This window comes from Cynocephalus volans, chromosome 10 (assembly GCF_027409185.1).
Source record: "Cynocephalus volans isolate mCynVol1 chromosome 10, mCynVol1.pri, whole genome shotgun sequence".
NCBI classification, from domain to species: Eukaryota; Metazoa; Chordata; class Mammalia; order Dermoptera; family Cynocephalidae; genus Cynocephalus; species Cynocephalus volans.
This window is the reverse complement of record NC_084469.1, coordinates 17,110,868-17,134,989: the sequence shown is the minus strand read 5'-3', so window position 1 is coordinate 17,134,989 and position 24,122 is coordinate 17,110,868. Positions and strand designations below refer to the sequence as shown.

Below are 24,122 nucleotides of genomic sequence, written 5' to 3'. Positions count from 1 at the left end.
GTCTTTTAAGATTACACAGTGAAAGAATGTGTGGTGCAAAGAAAAAGTACATAAGATGTAGTGATGAAAATAAAACATTAAAAAAATCCTACTTGCTATGAAGATAACAAATTTTTTTTTTTTTTTTTTTTTTTTTTTTTTTTTTTGTCGTTTTTTCGTGACCGGCACTCAGCCAGTGAGTGCACTGGTCAGTCCTATATAGGATCCGAACCCGCGGCGGGAGCGTCGCCGCGCTCCCAGCGCAGCACTCTACCAAGTGCGCCACGGGCTCGGCCCGATAACAAATTTTTTTTGTTTCATGTTAATATAAAAAAGATGTTCATAAATCTAAGGTACATTTATCCCTAAATACAATAGACATTTTGTGTTTAAATAAAATCTAAAAAAAAATGAAGTCCTAAACTTAGCAATGGATCAATTAACTATCAGTTTTTTTCTGGACCAAAAAAACTACGTCAATTTTTATTATTTGCTCTTCTTTTTTCTTGGGTTTTAATTCTTGGAAATGCATAAATATTAACACTTAAGTTTTAAAATAATTACACAATACCTAAAAAAGAATGCTTTTGATTATTCAGGTTTTTGACAAGTTATGATTAGCAATGAAATCTACAACTGTTCCTTTGAATATTATGTGCCTAAAGGATATTTCACAGAGGAGGAAAAAGGATTATTATTTTGTAATCCTACCAAAAAAACCCCCTGAGCTTAAAGTTTTTGGTATTCAGGGCTGGCCAGTTAGCTCAGCTGGTTAGAGCATAGCATTCTTACACCAAGGTCATGGGTTCAGACCCCTGTACCAGCCAGCTGCCAAGAAAAAAAAAAGTTTTTGGTATTCAGAATAACTGCAAAATAAGAGAAAAATTGCTCACTATACAATCACAGCCAACTATCAGATGCAATTAACAAAAGAAAAAAAAAAAAAAAACTGTAACTTCCACCTTTACTGTTAGAAAACACGAGACATATGATGCCAGTAAGTAAAAAAGAAAATTCCCTAGGTGCCCTACAATAAACTTCCATATTTTTTCACTTAGAAAAAAAAAAAAGAAAATTCAAGAGTGTGTCCATGCTGTCCCCACATGACTGGCTTCTTTGGCTACAGGTACAGTCTACAGTGAACTCGAGAAATGAGTTGTAATTGAACAAAAATAGAATTACCCTGGATGCTAAAATGAGATTTCTGGATACATGGTAAAGAAAAAACATTTCCATTCCAGAAATACAGATAAAAAAAGCACCCCAACAGATTAAACACATCATCCAGTAAAATAAAAGACTTCTTCATAGTTTTGATTTTTAGTGATTCTAAAAAGGGAGATTTCCAACCATCTGATTTGAGAATTTTTTCCTTAAAGAAGACTGTGTTCATTCACTCAACTCAAATGATATATACTTTCCATAACCACACAAATAAGTCATGATTACTCAGCCTTAGAGGCAGATGTGGTGGTTCCCAGACAAAATGAACACTAACAATTCAGTTTCTTGTCTTTGTTTATTCTTAAGAGCCTGTTTAGCCTATACCTTGGCATTTTAGTTTAAACTATATTAACTGATAGGAAATGTCATAAGTTCTTTTCAGCATTATAGCTTAATAGTTCCTAAACATAACAAATTTGAATGAAATAAATGTTTATATAAAAAATCCAAACTAAAAACCAAAAATTTTCATTAAAACAATTTTAAAAGTTACACATTCAAACTACTTTTTATGTGTATTTTCTAAAAAGTACAAGTCCCACTACAATGTATCAGATATGACAGAATCACACTTTTAACCGTACCAAACAAAGAAACCAGAAGGTAAAGACACAAACAGCTATTGTATAAACAGAAAAGGCTAACTGGATAGAACCATCATAAAATATAAAATTAACATACATACTGAGCAGCAAGTTCCAACTCTCATGGGAGCATGGCTAGGGATCCTGATTTGCGGCTCAAAGTTTTCTGCCTTAGAGTATGGTGAAGTAACTGATATCAGTCTTTCACTCCTACAGCAAACTAGAAAACTGGACAAAATATATGTAACAATTCTTTTCAGACACTGTACCACAAGCAGTACAGGGCTTTTGATTACTGGGAGAAGGGGTACAAATGAGGAAACCATATAATGACTCTGGCTTTTCATCTGCAGACATATTCTGTGTCTCCAAAAAGGTCTGATCATGGATCATCAGAGGAAGAGCCTAAGCAAAGCATGGTGGTCTTGCTGAATTGAGAAGGAGATCCAGGTTCAGGGAGGCTTGAGGCAGTTTGAATTGGGAGCTACACAGAAAAAGAACTCTAGAATCTGCACAGGGTTCCCCTTGACATTTTGGCATACAAAACTATGCCAAAAAATGCTAAGGGGAGACTCCATGAGGCTAGGCAAAGAACAACTAGTGGGAAAAGAACAGTTACCAGGGATTTGTAAGCTTAACAATTCCCAGAGTTCACACAGGTCTGGGAAACATTTGTGCTCAACAAGTCTCTCAGCTCTGGAGAGACTCAGCATTCAGGGAAAAACCTATAATGGTCATGCCTTAGTAGTATGACTAAGTAGTATGACTTGCCCTGGAGTAAAAGCTACTTAAAATTGGCCTAAACTGGGTTTAAAACAAGCCTTAAACAGGTCAAATTGATCCACAGATAAGTGCTCACCAAAACAAAGACAAAAAAAATCAATACTCTATAAAGGAAGACAGTAAAACCTGTATTATCCACAATTTAATACAACATGTCCAGCATTCAATAAAAAATTACTAGACATGTGAAGCAGGAAAATACAACCCCTAAACAGATGAAATATTGGTCAACAGAAACAGATCCAGAAATGTCAGAGATAATGTAATTAGCAGACAAGGACATTAAAACAGTGATTATAAACATGTTCAAGGATTTAAAGCAGGAGTTGGCAAACTTCAGCAAATGAGCCAAATCCAGTCCTTACCAGTTCTGTAAACAAAATTTCAAAGAATACAGCCATGACTACTCATTTACATATCAACTCTGGCTGCTTTTGTGCTGTAATAGTGAAACTGAGTAGGTGTGGCAGAGACACTATGGCCTACAAAGCTTAAAGTATTTATTAACTGGCCCTTTACATAAAAAGTTTGCTGATCCTTGATTTAAAGGAAAACATAAACACAATAAGGAAAGAAATGGAAAGGATAAAAAAAAGGACCAAGTAGAGCTTCTAGAGCCTAAAATATAATATCTAACTAGAAAAATTCATTGGCTGAATTATCAGCATGTAATATTGTCACTCCAGAAGACAATATTAGAGAATTTGAGAGTAGGTCAATTGAAAGGGTCCAACCTAAAGGTCACAGAAAGAAAAAGCTGGAAAAATAATGAATCCCATTTACCTGTGGGACAATACCAATCAGTCTAAAATACATGCAATTAAAATCCTGGGGGCTGGGGGCAGAAAATGCAGAAAAATACTAGAAGAAATAATCATCAAATACTTTGCAGATTGATGAAAAATATCAAGCCATCAACCCACAGATCTAAGAAACTGAACAAACCCCAGTCAGTAATCAACACATAAAAAATAAAACATACAATCAAATTGCCAAAAATCATCTTAATCATATCCTAATCAAATTGCTATAGCTCAATGATAAGGAGAAAATCTTAAAAACAATCAGAGTAGATAAAAATAACATATTATCTACAGTCAAAAATAGAAAAGACTTTTCATCAGAAATACTACAAATCAAAAGACAGTAGAATTACTTCTCTACAGTGGTGTAAAGAAAAAACATAAAGCACCTGTGAATCTAGAACCCAATGAAAATATATTTAGAAACTAAAGATGAAATAAAAACATTTTCCAGATAAACAAAAGCCAGAAGAGTTTGTTCCAGCAGATAAACACTATAGTAAATGTTAAAGAAGTTCTCAGATGGAAGAAAAGTAATACCAGACAGAAACTTGAATCTACACAAAGGAGTGAAGAACCCTGGACATACAGAAGACTTTCCCCCTTCATTTTAATCTCTTTAAAAGATAACTAGTTGTTTAAAGAAAAAACTATAACAAAATACTGTGTTTATGACATGCACATATTTAGAAGTAAAATGTATGACAACAAAAGCATAAAACATGCGGAGAGGAAAACAAAGAATACTACTGTAAGGTTGTTACACTGGATATGAAATGATAAAATAAGACTCAACAGTTCACCTTTTAAGTTATAGGAGTACATTGCAAATCCTAGGGTAACCACTAAAAAAGTTTGAAAAGAAATGTAGCATCCCACCAAGATCAAGGTCAAGGGTTCAGATCCCGGGACCAACCAGACACACACATACACACACACGTAGGCACGCACGCACGCACACGTGCACACACACACACACGCACACACGCACGCACGCGCACACACACGCACACAAAGTCACAAGACGATTAAAATGAAATAGTAAAAACTCAGTCCAAAGGAAGGCAGAAAAAGAGGAAAAAGAAATAAAAAATAGTTGTAAAAAGTAGTTTAAGAGTAGACTTAAACTCAGCTATACTGACAACTGCTTTTATTGCAAATAGATCAAACAAGAATGAAAAGGCAGAGATTTTCAGGCTGTGTATAAGAAACTCATAAATACTAAGACCCAGAAAAGTAAAAGTAGAGGAATAGAAAAAGATAACTATTTAAAAAATAATCATAAAAAAGATGAGAGCAGTTAACTTAATATTAAATGTAGACTTCAGGGCACAGAATATTACCAGAGATGAACAAGGACATTTCATAGTGATAAAAGGGCTAATTATCAGAAAGTCAGAACAAGTCTAAATGTGTTTGCATACAATATGACAGTATCAAGATTTTAATTTTTTTCAATCACTTAAACTTCCTGTTTAATACTACTCAAGACCTGAACAGAGAAATAAACAAATCCCTGATTATAATGTCAGAAATTTTAACATTCATATTTCATTAACTGATGGAACAGTAGACTGACAATCATGTGAACATAGAAGATTTGAACATAGAGAAAATTCCACCCACCCCATAGCCAAATACATATTCTTTTCAAGTACACCTGAGCATTATGCTGTGCCATAAAACGGGTCTCAACACATTTAAAAGGATATGCCATGTGGCAAAATAAAGATCAATACAGGGAGTACTTCTTTAAAAAAAAGTGGCAAATGAAGTTCCTTTTTTTGTGTGTGTAATTGAGTACAGTCATTCTAAATGAAGTCAAAACAAGATAGTTCAGCTATTTGTGACATACTGGACATCTGGTTTTGCTTCATTTCTTTCTTTTTTTTTTTTTTTTTTTGTCGTTTTTTCGTGACCGGCACTCAGCCAGTGAGTGCACCGGTCAGTCCTATATAGGATCCGAACCCGCGGCGGGAGTGTCGCCGCGCTGCCAGCGCAGCACTCTTCCGAGTGCGGCACGGGCTCGGCCCTGGTTTTGCTTCATTTCAAAGTCCCATATATCTAGTCTCATGAGCTGTACTACATTATATTTTCCAAAGTTTGATAATGGAATGATTTGCCTTGTCCAGGATAAAAGATGCAGTGCTTGGCCAGGCAAGAGTATGTCTGGGTGAAAATAAACCGTAGTTATATCAAAGGAGATATATTAAGAGCAGGTAAGTATTTGTGAAAAAAGATATTTAATCTTTAAAAAAATATTTTTAGATAAATATACAAAGTTACATTTGCACAATTTATATTCTTTTATGAGTAATATAAAACAGGAAGTTTTAGTGATTAAAAAAGTTAACTGAGAGAATTCTAGGGAATCAATTTTTATTCTAGTTTTAGGAATAGTAATATACTGCTATTTCTAAGATAAATTTAGAATTAAAAAAAATTGTTCTAAAGAGGTAAAAGGTATCATTCTGGAAATTATACAAAACAAAAATATCCTAATTTGGTACTAAAGAGAAGTTTTAAGTAGTACCCTAATAATAATATAGTATTTATATACAGCAATAGAAAGAAGTCCTGGTTCCACAAACACAAACTATGGTCTGTAAGGAAGGGGTGAATACATACATAGTTAAATCTGTAAAAGAAATTATATTAGTAAGATGATAAACTAGTATGTACATTGCTGCTTCATTTTAAACAAAGGAAACCATTTTCTCGATTTTGAACTTTTCAAGTTCTTTAGATTTATACTAGAGCAGCTGATTATTTACTGTAATTGCACCTTCCTCATATACTTGGTTACACTCATGGTTATGTTTCATCAAGAAATACAGTATATAGTCCATCAGACCAGATTGGGATACCACCGGGCTTATTTTAGGGCCTTTTCTTAGAGACATCTTTTAAAAATTAAAAACCTAAAATAGTCATATTAGTTAATTAATGAGCCTAACTTAGCCAAGCCTCTCTATTTATTAACCGAGATGAAGAATACAACATCACATTAAGATTGCCAAATGTGTGTGTGCTTATGAGTATTGGTAAGGAAGAAGACCAGACAAAAGAGACAGACAGACATTCTTCCACTCTAGGCGGCTCCCTCAGAACTGATAAAACATTCCTAAAGACTGGAGTTGTTTGTAAAACATCTGTAACGTCAATTTATAGCCTAATCCATCATCTATACACAGAAGTCAAGTGAGATCCCAAAGGCAAAATTTCCAATTAGTTTTGTCTGGAAAGTTTAGGGCAAAGGTAATAAAATCAAGAATCCTGTGCTGATTCACTGGGAAAACATTTGTTTGCCACACTCCTTCACTAAGGAACAAAAGGAGTCAGTGGTTAGTCTGGAATGTGATTCATTAGGAATATCTGGGTGATAAATAAACGAAAGGAGATGACAAATGGTTGTCTGTATGACTTGCAAAACCTTTGTTTTCTTTTAGTTCAACTTTTAGAGGACTTCAGAAAACCTTTTGCACACAAAGGAATTCTTCTCCCGAGGTTTTTTAATCATTGCTTTTCTCACTAGAGTCAGAAAACAACTTATCTATAATCTACAGCAAATAATTCTAGAAGGCTAGAGTGTGAAAGTATTGATTCCAAATGGGCACTGAAAAATTTAACTAGTGTTTATACTCTTTTTGTGAAGAAGGTCTCAAGTTATGCCCCTGGTCCTACTCTATAAAATATAATACAGTGTGGAAAAAAAGCAATAACCTGGGCATTAATTAATACAGGTTTCAGTTTTCTAAATCTGTTGGTAACTTAGTAGATATAATAAGTCTTTCTTCTCATCTTCCTCATTTAACAAAGAGCCTAATAATATAATAATGCCTGTGCTACCTAGATCACAGGTCAAAACTACGAGATTATATTGAAAAAGTTTAAATCCAAAATTATGAGCCAAAACAAAAGTAGTAAAAACTCTACAGTATTAGTTCATGCTCCAAGTTATAAGGTACTGTCTTTGAAGCCATTTTTATTATACTGAAATTAATCCATATGTAAAGGCATGTTTTATCTTTTTTCTCTAAACCTAAGCAACATTTAGGCTGACCAGTTAACTCACTTGGGAGAGTGTGGTGCTGACAACACCAAGGTCAAGGGCTTAGATCCCCATACAGGCCGGCAGCCAAAAAATATATATATAGAAAATAAACCTAAGCAACTTTTGATCATAAAGTTGATGTAAGTGTTCAGGAGAAATAGACTTCATATTAATAGAGAAAGTTATAAGAAAGGTTAGTATAAATTGTTTAAAACTGATATCCAACAGAACAGATTTAAGCTAAACTGAATCTTCTTAGCTTTCGTTTGAGCACACATTAATAAATAGTGACTTAAGGGCAGGAAGTTATCCAGTCTGTGCATTCCCCTTTTCCTCGGCGAAAACCCAGCCCTATGTCCTTGGAGACCCTGGTTTCTTCTTTTGATGTGGTGATGCTCATAAGAGTTAATACATGAGTCATTCCTTGGGGTAAGACAGGGAGAAGAGCTATCATGCCCTCATCAAACAAAAAGCAAACAGACATTTTTTAAGAAGGGCCAGTTGGTCTTCCCGCAAGAGCCCTGAGTCACTGCACACTTATAGCCACAGTCATTATACCTATATAGAGCAATATCAAGTCATATCAGAACCTCAAGTTTAGGTAATTTCTTCATCATTCTGTCTTAAAGAGGAGTAAATATGTAATCAATGAAGCAATAATCAGAAGTCAAGTGGAAATGATAGCGAAGAAGTTGGTTAAAAAAAATTCTTTTTTGGTGGCTGGCTGGTACTGGGATCTGAACCGTTGACCAATTTTTAAAAAGAATGATTCTATCTCATGGCATTAACAACTACTATAACATTTTACTTACTAAAACTATTTAACTATTTCATTTCAATCCATATCCATGTAGTTTTCCAATAACATTTATTTTCAGCAATAAATAGCAATAAAGTATCAGAAATGTCTATATCTAAGGAAAAAATGTTTTTAAAACAGCATAAAATACTACAAAGTACTTGTTCATCAGGGACTGGCTGGTTAGCTCAGCTGGTTAAAGTGTGGTGCTGATAACACAAAAGTCCAGGGTTTGATTCCTGTACCGACAAGCTGCCAAAACAAAAACAAAAAACAAAAAACAAAACAGGGTGCCATATACAGAGGTGTTCATAAATGTGAGAAAGCAGTCAACATGTCAGATTTTTTAAATGTACAATTTTTATCACATATTTTAGTGATGAAATAATAAACTTTAAAGCAGAAGGAGGCCTCTGATTTCATGTAGGGGCAAATATCTCACAACTAATTTTCTTTGTATTTAATTTATAACAAAGAGCTGGTATTTTTTCTTTTAAATGGTCATATTAAACAAATGGCTCATAAATATCATTCAAAGGATAACACCTTGATGTTATAGCTTCTAATAAAAACGGATCTATTCTATACTGTAATTGAATAGTTCCAAACTTTTCTACTTCCAAACTGCTTCTAGAAAGGACAACTCTTATGCTTAAAACATGCAAAAGTCCTTCCCATTTTATCCCTAAATGTGAGGAAATCCAATGGTTAAATTACATGACAAAGACAAAACTGTCTGTAAAATACATTTGGCCTTCTATTAATAGAAGTCTAAATATCTGGGTGCCTTTTAAAATTATAAAATTATTGTTGATACTTTTTCTTCTCCTCACAGTTCTTTGTCTAGAAACTGGGCTTATTTGAAAGAGTTATTTATAGAGCTTTGTTAAGCCTTCCTCCAGGAAACTGCTCCACCTAGTGTCAAAAGCTATACATATATCACATTATATAGGATGGTAATTGGTAGCTAATATTTCCTGATCACAAAGACAGAAGTGATAATTATTATTTAGCAAATGGATTAATCAAATGCACAAAGTGTCATATAAAAATCTTAGAAATCAGCTAGCTCATTAAGGCTCCCAGGCTCAATATACTTCTGGTATAATGTTTTAATTCAGTGAGTTAGAGCAGGGGCTAAGAAACTACATCAACTGCAGATCAAGTCTAGCCTGCAGCCTGTTTTTGTGAATAAAGTTTTATGGGAAAACAGCCACATTTATCCATTCATATTTGTAATTTAGCGGTGGAGGGGTAACGGCTGGCTGGTACAAGGATTCAAATCTAGATCTTGATATTATGAGCACCACACTCTATCCAACTGAGCTAACTGGCCAGCCCTCTTTTTTTTTTTTTTTTTTTTTTAATTGTACTGTCTATGGCTGCTTTCTCATTACAATAACAGATTGGAGTTGTGCAGAGACTATACAGCCCACAATGCCATAAATAACTACTATATGCCCTTTACAGAAAAAGTGTGCTCTCTAGCCCTGGGATAGACCATTATTAATGTAGAAATTTTGACTCATTCAAACAGGCTGCAAAGAGATGTACCGAAGAGGTCAACACTGCGCCAGCGCCTCGGGGGCAAGGAGCTGGGGACCCGACTCCACCCGCCTCCCACAACCAGGCATTCGGGGACAGCGCATCAGGGCCCTGCCCAGGGGCCTGAGGCATGGAGAAGGGGACCGGACCCCTCTCCAACTCCAGGCACACCGCACCAGTGCCTTGGGTCTGCCCGTGGACCCGAGGCATGGAGAAGGGGCCCAGACTCCCCTTCCACAACCAGGTACCCTGTGCCAGCGCCTTGGGACCCACTCGGCGACCCAGGGCATGGAACTGGGGATCAGACACTCTCCACAACCAGGCACACTGCCAGCACCACAGAGCAGGCCAAAAACATCTCCCCCATGTAGGTGGCCCACCATAGCTACCACGATAACCATGGCTGCCGTGTAGGCGGCTAGATGCCACAACCACCATGCAGATGGTCTGCCAGCCACTGGAGTGAGTTGACCCAAGGAGAGTCACCAGCAGAGATAAAGAAAGGAGGGGGATGTCTGTCTCCAAGAGCCCATTTCATAGTGACAGAAGAGACATCTGCTCTATGATAGTATTGGGGAACCTGATCATGCCTCTCAGCATTTGGATCGTTTGGGCGGCAAATCAACAGAGTGACCATTATTCTTTCAGAGGGAGAGAAGAAATCTAGGGTGATTAGAGTGGGGAGGGGGGAGAGAAGGGGGATGAGGAGGGATTGGACAAGGGGCATAAAGAATAATTACAATTTGTAACAATATATATGCTAGTAATATTGATCTGATCAACATATCTCAATGTGGAAACCCAAAAATATGTATAACCAATTTTGATTCAATAAAAATTAAAATTTAAAAGAAAAAAACAAAACAAAACAGAAGCTATGTTCCCTTTCTGCAAATATTAACTTATTGTTTTTATTCTGAGTATAATTTCCACTATATTAATAAGTAAATAAGCATTCCTGGAACACTTGTATATTTGATCTTCCAAAAGGAAACTTGCTGTATGCTTGCTAAGACTAAAATAAATCTTTCAGTGGATTTCTGGGAATTAATAACCAAAGAAAGAGTGCTTAGAAGGTGCTATCTTAGAAAACTCTGCCAGCCACAGAAGATTTTTTTTTTTTTTTGCATCTGATCTACTTATAAAAACATGGGTAAAGTAAGTGAATGAAATCAGTAACTGGCACTACTTTCCAGGCAAAATTTGCTCGAGAGATATCAAACAAATGAACAAAAACATGCCTGCAAATAAAATCAGAAGAATAAATGCAATTTACAAGTGCTATTTAACCTCTAATTTGTTATTTAGTAAGGATTCTTCCCCGATCTCAAAACATAACATACTTTACTATAAAGATAAGCCACAGATCATATGCATATTGATATACATTGAATAAAATGATAAAAACCACCTTTTAAATCACTGTCCCTGTTGTTTATGTAAATTTAAGTAAATTGAGTGCAAACATCATACTAAAATGCTATTTATATAACAGGAAGTAGATGCAGTCATATTTGCTAGAGAAATAAAAAGGAGGTACTAATGTTCAATATAAAACTACTATGCAAATTAAGAAAAAGCTACATATAGATTAGGTAATTGTTCATCAGTAGTCACAAATAAGACTCAGATATTAAAACAGACTGTTTTGCCAATAAAAGACGTCCAATTATTGTCTACTCCTCCTCCATACGTTTTTCAGAGATTTTATTTTACATTAATTTATTCAACATATATTTATTGGGCACCTAGTATGCACCAGGCACTGTTCTAGATACCTGGAATACAACAATAAGCTAAGCAGGGAAAAATCTTGTTGCTCAAAGAGCTTATATTTTAGAAGTAAAGCTCACATAGTAGCACAGTTTTTCTTCTTTCAGCTACTTCTACTCCCACACACTATCCAATCCTCCAAACATCAAACCCTTCCTACTGTCACTGCTTTAGATTAGGCAATCATTACCCTTCACCTGGACTGCCACCTTCTAACTGGACTCCTTACTTTCAGTTTCTTGCTCACCCAATCTACACTACACAATGCTGCCAGACTTAGGTTCCTAAAACACATGTTAATGCTTGTTTGAATAACTGTGATGTAAAATATAAACTCTGTAATCTGACTTTCAAAGCATTACAAAAATTGGAACCAACCTGTTTTTACATGAATCTTGTTTCCATTTGCAAGAGAGTGAGAAGCCCTACATTATCCTCCTGTAATATCTCTGTGCAGACTGCCTTCCCCTCTACAAACCCATTTCATGCAGTTTTCCTAGTTCTTCATCTAACCAAATTCTTACCTATTTTAGGGGTTCCATAACAATTTATGATAGTCTTTATTACTATGTCCTGCAGTATAATTATTTATGTAATATATATCTTCTGCTCTATATGTTTAATTCCTTTTGTAATTCATATGGTACTACAGAATGTTTTGCATGAGTAAATGTTCAAGATTTTTGAAATAAACTGAAATGAATTACTACGTGATGATTTTATGAAAGAACTCAGTTTTTTGAGACTGTGCCCATTTGTTCTCAGTACGTATCTGAAAAAGAGCTCAGAAAAATGAATTGTATTTAAATGTAACCTTTCTGATCTTAGGAAATAGTTAGATGCCTATTTAAAATAACTACAGCAGACTATACCCAGATGTATTTAGGGAAGAATGACTAAAATTCTAAAGCAAGAGAGTGTATTTACTAATGAAGAGTATCTTTAATTTTTTTATGTAAGGATAGCACATATAGAAAGGTGCATTATACATAGTTTAATTAATTATTATAGACAAAAATAGCCACTATCCAGATCAAGAAATAGACACATACAAAAGAGGGACATATTCTATTGGTTATCATGACTCATAAAGCAGCTATAATTAAGACAATACAGTATTGGTGCAGGAACAGACAGTGGAACACAGTAAAGTACTTCCAAAGTATTTTTCTTAGAGTTTTTTTAGGTATTCTTTGCTCTTTGCATTTCCAAAAAAATTTTAATCAGCTTGTCAATTTACACACAAAAAAATCTGCTTGAGTTTTGACTAATACTGCACTAATTCTGCAGATACAATTGGGGAGAATTAACAGCCTTACAATATTGTGTCTTTTAATCCACGATCATGTTATATGCCTCTATTTATCTAGATCTTTTTCCTTCCAGTGTTTTACAGTTTTATGTAGAGGCCATACACATGTTTCACTAGATTTATTCCTAAGTTTTTGCTTTTTAATGGTGGTATAATTGGTACCTAAAAAAAATTTATTACCTAAATGTTTATTCTGGCATATAGAAATACAATTGTATACATTGTATTTCAATGTATACAATTGTTATATTGGCGTTATATCCAGCAACTATGCTACACTCTCCTATTAATTCTGTAAGTTTGTGGAAGTTATCCCTCTCTTTTTGTAGTTCTGCCAAGTTTTGCTTTACATATTTTGAGTCTGTGTTATTAGGTACATACAAATTTAGAACTGTTATATCTTTCTGGCAAATTGAATCTTTTATTACTAAGAATGGACCACTTTATCTATTAATGCTTCTTGCCTCACTCTACTTCGATTTCAATACAAATACACAAGACTTTTCTTGGTTATAATGAATGACATATCTTTCTCCAGCCTTTTATTTTTAATCTTTCTGTGTCTTTATATTTTAGGTATGTATCTTGTAAAAAGAAAATAGTTGAATTTTTTTACATTGATTTGGATAACTGGGAGAAAAATCAATTCCATTTACATTTATATAATTAGTGGTATATTTGGATTTAAATCTAACAAGGCATGCTTACTATTTCTCCCACCTATGTTCTGTTCCTTTTGTCTCCTCTCTTGTTTTCTTTTTGATTGGCTTTTTTAAAAAAATCACTCAATTTTCTCCTTCTTCTATTAGATTGGTAGTTATACATTCTTGCATTGCTTACCCTAAAGATTATAATATAAATCCTTGTTTACTAAAGTCTTATATAAATTAGTATTCTGCCTTACCCAGGGCAATGAAAAGACCTTAGAGAGGTTTAATTTCAATTCCTCTGTCTGATATGTAGATCATGTATTTTAATTATCTCTCTATATTTTAAATCTCTCAAGAAATTATCAACACTGTTTTATAATGTCATATTAATTTAAATTTACCTATATACTTACCCTTTTCTTACTCTTCATTCTTTACTGCATTTCTGGCCTTCCATCTAATATCATTTTCCTTCTTTCCAAAGAATACCTTTTTGTATTTCCTTTAGAGCATGTTTGCTGGTGACAAACTTTGTTTCTGTTTTTCTGAAAATATCTTTTTTTTGGGCAGCTGACTAGTATGGGGATCTGAACTCTTGACCTTGGTGTTGTAACACTGCGCTATAACCAGCTGAGTAATGGGGCAGCCCTGAAAATATTTTTATTTTACTTAGTTCATGGGACTGAGTATAGAATACTCTGTTAGCAGTCATTTTCCTTTGCAAGTTATATTAAAGATATCATTCCACTATTACATAACTTCTCAACGAAATCAAAAGAGCAGGAAATCAGTCTTACTGGGGTCCTCTGAAGATAATGTCTTTTTCTCCATCTCTCCTTTTTTGTTCTGGATATTTTTTTCTGGCCTCTTCTACAGTTTATTAGTTCTCTCTTAGCTGTGTCTCCTGAAAGCCCATTAAATGAGTTCTTAACTTCAGTTACGTTTTTTAAAAAATAGAATCTCCATTTGTCTCTCTTTTACAGCTTTTGGTTCTTTGCCAAAATCCTCAAATTTGTTCTTTATTCTCTTCAGCATATTAACTTTGGATTAAAGCACATGTCTGAAAACTCCATTAAATGGATCCCATGTGGATCTGCTTGTATTGCCAGTCTTTGTTTTTGATTAAATTAACTTGTCTCCTCATTTATCTGATTACTTTTGATTGAGTGCTGGACTTTACATATGAAAGATGATAGAGATGATGTAAAGCCTAGAATGATTTTATTTTTGTCCAGACTTGAGTTTGCTTCTAATTGGGATTGGCTGGTTAGTTCAGTTGGTTATAGTGTAGTGTTATAACACCAAGGTCAAGAGTTTGGATCCCCATACCAGTCAGCCCCTAAAAACAATTAAAATAAGCAAATAAATAAGTTTGCTTCTTTTAGTGGGTAGCTGGGCGGGCCCACTAGCAATTCTAAGAAGATAATAAAATTATTTAATCCCGAGCTTCAGTGCCCATGAGGGCTGATTTATATCTAGATCATCCTTTCTTTTAAAGTGTGGCCCTTTAGGGTTCCAATCCAAAGCCTGTAGGTTTTTTTCATCGGTGCCTATTCTTGGCCAGTCTCTCCTCTCTGGGTTTCCTCTTTAACCTAGATCTTAACCTTGTAATTCTTTTTCTCTCATTTAACTCTATGATGCATTTAAACATATATTTTAAATTTTTAGCCATAATTTTAAGATACTTTCATGGGAGAGTTGGTCCAAATTGCCTAGTCTATCATGACTAGAAATGGAATGATGATCAGTGGTTTTCAACCATGCATAATGGTATATGTGGTAATATATAATGGTATATAATGCTATATTAAAATCAATTGTGGGAAATGTTCCTTATAATTTGTTAAGAATAGCTAAAGCATGTAAATTGGAAATGATTGCTTTTGAAAAATAAATTGCAGTAAGTATAATGATAATGCTAACTATAATAGCAGCAATTATTTATTGAGCACATTATATTTACTACTCATGGAGCTGAAAAGTGTACATGTTATTTCACTTAATCCTCAAAATAGGCTTTTGATACAGTTATTATTATTATTATTATCCCTGTTGACAGTTGAATAAACTGAGGTTTAAAAGTTAAGAAATTTGCCAAATATCATACAACTAGTTATATTGAACTAGACATTCAAATTCAGCAATTTGACTCTGATTGTGTCCTATTTCCTCCCATAAAAGAAATGAAATATTTTAACCCCAAAACAAAATCGCCTTCAATCTCTTGCATATTCCTGAATATTAAAGAAAAGAATGGAATTAAAGTTAATAAGTCTAGCATTGTACCTGACACTGGGCATGCCATGGGAGTTATATCCTGCATGTAAATATGTGTATTACAATGAAAAGAAAGGCTGAATGAAAGCTGCTGAACTAATTAATAAATATGGGAAACTATTAAGAAAAGTTATTTTCATTACATGCATTAACTGGTCTCAGGTAAGCATAGATAGAGACAGATAAGAGAAAAAGTCTCCAAGCAAAGTAGAGCCATTTCATGGTTTGGTTTTTGGGTGAAGTTGCTCTACACACATGTATTTATCCAGAACAGAACCTGCAAATATATTTGTACAGTACATTGGTTGTATTAGCAATGCCACCTAGTGGCAGCCAAATATAGACATACTTAGGGGGAAAAAAGTTCTAGAAGAGTGGTTCTTAACCTTTAATGGATTATATAGTCTTTAGATAATCTGATGTATACAGCAGGCCCTTTTGCCAGGAAAAAAAAATGCTTGCTTGCAAAGACACATAACAACAAACACAGTGACACGCAACATAACATTTCAATCAAATACGGACTGCATATACTAGCGCGGTCCCGTAAGACTATTACAATGGAGCTGAAAAATGCCTATTGCCTAGTGACATCTAGCTGTTGTAACATCATAGATAGAGCAATTTAGTGTAGCCTAATTGTGCAGTGTTTACAAAGTCCACAGTAGTGGACAGTAATGTCCTAGGCCTTCACATTCACTCACTGCTTACTCCCTGACTCACCTAGAGCAACTTCCAGTCCCTCAAGCTCCATTTATGGTAAATGCCTTATACAGGTATACCATTTTTTACCTTTTAAACTATGTTTTTACTGCTCTACAAGATACATTTGGATATACAAATACCATTGTGTTACAAATCAGTACAGTAACATGCTGCACCGGTTTGTAGCCTAGGAACAATAGGCTTATATACCTTACAGCCCTAGGTGTGTAGTAGGCTATAGCACCTAGGTTTGTGCTAAGTACACTCTAGATGTTTGCACAATGGCAAAATCACCTAAGGACACATTTCTTAGAATGTATCCTCTTTGCTAAGCGACGCATGATTGCATAACGTTTTTGGGAATTAACAGGCCTCTTTAAGCTCATTTCTTGACCATTAAAATTAACAGAACAAATCAACTAACCTATCAGTCCAACTAACTCCCCTTGAACCATGGAGAGAAGGAATCCATTCACTTCCCCTTCATCTCCTCCTTTCTGTCTAGCAACCACTATTTTTGAATCGACAGCATCTTACTCTTCCTTTCTGGCTAGACATCTTGTTTCTCAAACTACTAGATTTACACTGTTACCAAATCCACTGATGAAATTTAATGGTAGCCCAAACTAGTAATTTTTCCCTGTTGATTTCCATTAAATTTAATGTGAATCAAACAAATACTAACTCTTACTTGTAATGTTTAAAGAAGTAATAGGGACATCTAAATTTGAAGTTATAACCTTTCAATTATATCTAAAAATATAAATAAAATTGTTTATTGATAAAGTTAGAAATCAAGACAACTCTTCCATTTTAAAGTCAAATATATAGGCATCTAATATTTTTGGAAATATAATGATTCTTGCATATGACCATTTAGGATACAATCAATTATAATTAACTAAATTATACTTCCAAAAAAGGTGACTTGTACACTGGGGAAATCATTTTAAATAAAATTTTTAATGACCTAATTGGGAAATTTTGCCTATTCAAGAAAAATTTTCATATTTCACTTTTAAGCCATGATTTCCATGATAAAGAATAAAGTAAATCTTTTCTCTTTGTTAAAATTGGCTTTTTTTTTTTTTTACACATTTTGCTACAAATTATCATCAAAAGGAGTGCTATATTTCTAACCAAACTCCTCTCCTAACATGGGCACCTGCTCTCTCACTGAGGCAGAGGCGTCTGTTTCATCAGCACAAAAAAGCAGGACATGAGAATGTGAATGTTGCATTTCCCTAAGTGACGGTTATGTAAAGGCTCATAAATGAAAGTAGGTTTAATTAAGACTTCTCAAACACAATTACATTTTGTAGATATAAAACTAAGAAATTGTGATCTATAAGGATAAAACTATGTCAACCAAGAAAACAGTAAATTTAAAAAATCTAACCAGAGATTATTTGGAATAGCTTCTATTAAGTAATAAAGTGGGTCAAATTTTTAAACCTTTAACTCTACTTTGTCTCTAGTTTTCTATTTTTTTCTTTTTTATAATTGCCAAAATTCACAAATTGATAGTCTATACAGACTCACTAATGAAAATTTTTACTACACATTTGCTACACTATTGACTACCTTGGCTCTTGGAAAGAATAAGTGAGATAATTCATGTAAAGTGATGATCATAGAGCCTAGCATATAGTAAATATTCAATAAATGTCAGCTAATATATCAGTCAGGATAGGTTAGACTATCATATACAAGTAATAACAAACAACCCACAGATTTTAAGCAACACCTGTAACTTATGCTGACATTTAATGGGTCAAAGCAAATCATATGAATGGAGTTCAACAGGGTGAGGATGTAAAATCTTCCCACAAGTAGGGATACCACAAAAATGGACACCAGACACAGGTAAAAAAATAATATAATTGACTTCAGCTAGTACTAGTCTGATGAATATGACAATGATGTTTGATCTCTTTCTTAGCAGTAGTAGTTAACCTCTTGCAATCTGATTTCCATCCCAATCAGTTAACTGAAAAGTAAAGACCAGTGACATCTTTTGTTTTTCTTTTGCTTTACTTCTCTGAAAACAATTTTTTGTAAATGCTCTTTCTTCTTCATTTTACCCTGTTATGCCCAGAGAATCCCAAAAGGAAAGCCTGTGTCTAAATGAAAAGATCTAAGAATGAAAGATAATCTGGTCAAATAGAAATGGCATACGTACGCGAGGTCTCCACATATATATATATATATATATTGGGGTGGCTCACTGGTACATGGATCTGAACACTTAACCTCAGTGTTACAACACTAAGCTAACTGACAAGACCTGTCTATATTTCTTTTCAAGTTTAACTGATTGCCCCTCCAAGCCTCTACACACTTTTTTTTTGCTATATTGGCCTTTCATCCATTTTCTGTTTTTGATTGTTTTGAGAAAATCCTACACTGATGCATGATTAAAACAAAACAAAACAAAAAAAACTCAGCAAAGTAGAAATAGAGGGGGTACTCCCTCAACTTGATAAAGAATACCTACAAAAACCTATAGCTAACTCCTACCTAGGAATGAGAGACTAGGTTTCCCATTAAGACAGGGAAAAGGAAGGATGTCCCTCTCACAACTAATGTTTGACATCATACTGGAAATCCAGTTAATGCAGGAAGACAGGAAAAGGAAATAAAAAGTATATAGATTGGGAAGGAAGAAATAAAACTGTCTTTGTAGATGACATGATTGTCTATGTAGAAAATCCTAAAGAATCAAGAAAAAGTCTTGGAACTATTAAGCAATTACAGCAAAGTTGCAGCATCCAGGGTTAATATATGAAGCCAATTCTTTTTCTCTATAACATTAATTAATACACACAATCCATCAAGTGTCCTTTTACGTATTTACCCAAATAAGTTGAAAATTCATTCTGTAAGAAACTTGCATGTGAATGTCTACAGCAGCCTATTCATAATTGCCAAAACTTGGAAGCAACCAAGATATCCTTTAATAAATGGACAAACAAACTGTGATGGTATGAACATGCAATGGAATTATTATTTAGTGAGTGGGAAAAAAACAAACAGCCAAAGTGCTTTTCCCTATACTCTTACTTTGCAACAACACAGAAGACACTTCTATGACCAAATGTGTGGGGTTTTCTCCCCACACAGTAAGCAAGCAAACAATCGGTCCTGAAGCAGACACCAGTTGGGTGTCCCATAATTCAATTCTGACTCTATCTACCTGAAGATAGCATCAGATCCCACAGATTGAGGGCTCAGTCCCACAAGACTGCCCCCCTACTTCAGATTCCAGAAGCAAGACCCAGGTTATCTTACCTGTGTTTCTGACCAATTAGCTATAAATCGGGGGTTTGCACAACCTCCCTCCTTCCTCTTTAGGCTCAATTAGTTTACTTGAGTGGCTCACAGAACTCAGGGAGACACGTTTATTGGTTTACTGTAAAGGACATTGCAAAGGATACCAATGAAGAGATGCACAGGGCAAGGTACGGGGGAACGGGCATGAAGCTTCCATGTCCTCCCCAGGCCTGCCACCCTCCAGGAACCTCCACATGTTCAGCTATCTGGAAGGTCCCTAAACCCTGTGCTCTTGGGTTTTTATGGAAGCTTCACCACTTAGGCCTGACTGAAGCATGGACAACCATGTACAAATGTGATTGGACAAAAAGAGTATAATCTAACACTAACAGACCAGGTGGGATAAACCAGCAAGGCCTCTTTGTTCAGGTCCTTCTTGGCCTCTTTGTGCTGCCTTCCTTCCTCCTGGTATGGGATGAGACCCCTTCTCAAATGGGGTAGTCTTAAGACCTACAATCAGATAAGGTGGATCAGAGAATTTCTTTATGGCCAGCTCCAAGACAGAAAGGTGGGGGAACGTTAAAACAAACCAGAAACTGTGGACGAAATTCAAAATATACATATCATAATATCACATTCAGAGATAAAAAGAAGTGAGGTGTCAAGCTGTGAAAAGACATGGAAAAACCTTACATGCTTATTGCTAAGTGAAAGAGGCCAGTCAGAAAGAATATATACTCTATGATTCCAACTGTATGATATTACGGAAAAGGTAAAATCATACAGACAGTAAAAAGATCAGTGGCCTGGGGTTTGGGGTGGTGTGGGAGAGGCAGAGGGAATAGGTGGAGCACATGGCATTTTTAAGACTTTGAAACTATTCTGTATGACACCATAGAGGGGTGTATACAAAACATTACGCATTTGTCAAAACCCATATAACTGTACAAAACAAAGAGTGAACCCTTATGTAAACTATGGGCTCTAATTAATAATGTATCAATATTAGTTCCTCAATTACAGCAAATATATCACACTAATATAAGATGTTAATATTAGGGGAAACTGTGTGGGTGGGGAAAGGTATATAGGAACTCTGTCCTTTATGCTTAATTTTTCTGTAAGCCTAAAATAGCTCTAAAAAAAAAAAAAAGCCTATTTTTTTTTTTAAGTGTTCTTAGTTTTTTACAAATTTCCCTTCTCTTTCCATCCAACTATCGGCACCAGCAACCCACCTGGATAAGGTTAAGATCTCACCTATCTTGCAGCATCATTACAGTAGCCCTTTAAATTTTTCTTTGCAGATACTTATAATATGTAATGAATGTGAACAAGTGAATACATATCTATTTCCTAATACAGCTAATGATATCAACATCTACTCAATCACTCAAGTCAAAAACCAACAGTTACACAGAAAGGAAAATATTACACAATCTCAATTATGAGTGGAATCTTTAAAAGAAAAAAAAAGGTTAAATATATAGAGATAGTGAATAAAAGAGTGGTTACCAGGGTCGGGGTGCAGAGGGGAGGAAATGAGGAGATGTAGGTCAAAAGATACAAAGTAGCAAATATGTAGGATGAACAAGTCAAAAGATCTAATGTACAACATAAAGACTATTGTTAATAATAGTGTATATTGTATTCCAGATTGAATAGATTTATAGCTGTTCTTGCTAGAGGAGGAAAAATGGGTAACTAAGTGAGATGATGGATATGTTAATTTGTTGCACTATAGTAACCATTTTACTATATAAAGGTATCTTAAAACATCATGTTGTAAACCCTAAATATAGACAATAAAATTTTTTTAAAAAAACAAACAAAAACCAACAGTTATCTTTGGTTCCTTCTCCCTCTGTATCCACACTCTTGATTTTACCTCTAAAATTTCTCTCAGATTTGTCCTGTTTCATTCCAAATGTTACTGCCACTCCAACCACTCCTTCGTTTTTCTTGGCAGCTGGTCAGTACTGGGATCCAAACCCCTGACCATGGTCTTACAAGTCCATGCTCTTACCAGCTGAGCTAACTAGCTAGCCTCCAACCACTTATAAAACATTAAAAACTTGTACCATTTTTTGTCTTCATTTTGTTTGGCTTCTCTCTGCAAGTTCTTTTTTTATAAATACCTAGTCTTCTCCATTCTTCCTGTCACCTCCATGGACACCTATGTCTCTCTTATAAGGATTATGCTGACTGCCCATCTCCTCTCCCACCTTCCATCTATCTCCCACATAATAGCCAGAATTATATATTCATAAAATGCAGATCTGGTTATTTTTACATATATTAAGGCATTTAAAGGAATTTTAAATGCTACTCACAAAAAACTGCTACTCACAAAAGAACAATAAAAAAATTCTAGTGTACTTAATGCTGATAAAAGCCACATGATGCACACTGCACCCCACTTTATTACCAGCAGTGATAATGCCACAAAGCTTTTATGTATAATTTAAATGAGTACAATAATAATTTATATATAAATACATAGAAAGCTTTATGTAAAAGCTTTTATGTATAATGCAACACAGTTTCATAAGTTCCTTGATTATATACCATCATACCTGCTGAACTAGTATAATATAAAGGTACTTAAAAAAGTTTGTGGAAAAAGAGAACTGAACAATAACATGAATCTTTCCATGAACTTTCTGAAGTACCCTCATAGAAATAATACTAAGTGTGATGAGAGACAGAGATACCATTCTTCAAAGAGCACTTGAATAATTCCTTTTTTTTTTTTTTTTTTGGCAGCTGGCTGATATGGGGATACAAACAAGAATTCCTTTTAAAACTGTGAAAAGGCTAACTACATTCCATTAAATTTGCAGTCTGATCAAGGGCAGAAATACCTACTTAATTTATGGAAAAAAGACGATTTTCCCCCATGTCAACTTTGTAATAAATTCTTATTTGTATGTTTCTAAATCCTATATTGGATACCTGGATCAATGGAACTAGAATAATAATGCTTTCACATGAAGACATTTTATAAATGTCATTTTATGAAGATGTCTCATAAATGTGAAAAGAAACAGGAAATATGAAATTTCCATGTTTCAAATTTCTTTATCCTAAGTGCTTATGCAATTTAAAAAGGGTTCATTTTGAGTCCCTTTTAAGATTCAGGAGAATCTACTATCTGGGTTTTTTAGATGTTTCCAAAGTAACCAGATGCTACAAATGAGTTCCTTAATCTGGTTTTCTCCATAGAATATCAGGGGACAGGTCTAGATGTGAACAGAATGGTATACTGTAAACTCTAATTCCTTCTTTTCCCCTCTCCCTAAAACTGTACTAGTGAATGTAGTGTTATAGTACTAAGAATGAAATTATGAGAAAAACAATGATATGGATTACTTCCTTAGAATTTATGTTCTTATTTGAAAGAAAATCAGCAAGCAAACATGAACATCACCCTAAAATTCCAAGGTTTAAACTCCCATAAACTTGGAGAAATTACGTATTACAGATAAATTCCCAAAGTATTATTCAGACCACTTAGTCAATATCCCACCGGGCCAAGCAATCATTCTTCAATATTTATCATAACTGCTTCAGAAACGAATTCATTACAGCATAGAGACTGCAAGTGTTTACAGTGATGAATTTTATTCAGCAATCAGCACCACTGACACCTTTTTACCTATTTTTTTCCCATGAAGATCAAACTGTTTTCAAGGATGAAATTGTTTTCAATTTATTATTCAAGGACAGGAATAGAGTGAAACAAGCAAGGCATCTATGGCACAAAATTTAATGAGACATTCATTAATCAACCTTGTACTCATACGGCCCTGAGAGTGCCTACTTAAAATTTGTGTCTTAGGTGTCTCGCTCTCCTCTCCCTAGTCCGAGATCTGATATTATTTCAGTATATTTGTGAATGTTCAAAGAAAAACTTACCTTTATTCTCTCTTATTTCAACTAGTAAAAGGATATTTTTATGAACAGGCACTTTTTATACTTTGGTTCAAAGGATTTAAGAAAGCATTGAGTACTACACATGTAATACTTCATCAATTACAGTCAATAAAAATACCAAAATAACTATCCAAGTGCATACATGGAGTTTGAGGATGTGAGGAAAGACACTGTTTCTCTGTTGCTGATTAACAGAGAAAGTAAATTGTCCAAATTCATTCTAAGCCTCACATGGGATTTTGTGCATTTAAATTAACTTCAACTTTTTTTTTTTTTTAAAGATGACCGGTAAGGGGATCTTAACTCTTGACTTGGTGTTGTCAGCACCATGCTCTCTCAAGTGAGCTAACCGGCCATCCCTATATAGGGATCTGAACCCGTGGCCTTGGTGTTATCAACACCACACTCTCCCAAGTGAGCCACGGGCC

At 34.7% G+C, this 24,122-nt stretch overlaps 1 protein-coding gene across 3 annotated transcripts in view; it reads right to left on the bottom strand.

Moving 5' to 3' along the window:
- Positions 1-24,122, bottom strand: part of VMP1 (vacuole membrane protein 1) — a 136,925-nt gene that overhangs the window by 64,655 nt on the left and 48,148 nt on the right. The window lies entirely within an intron of this gene.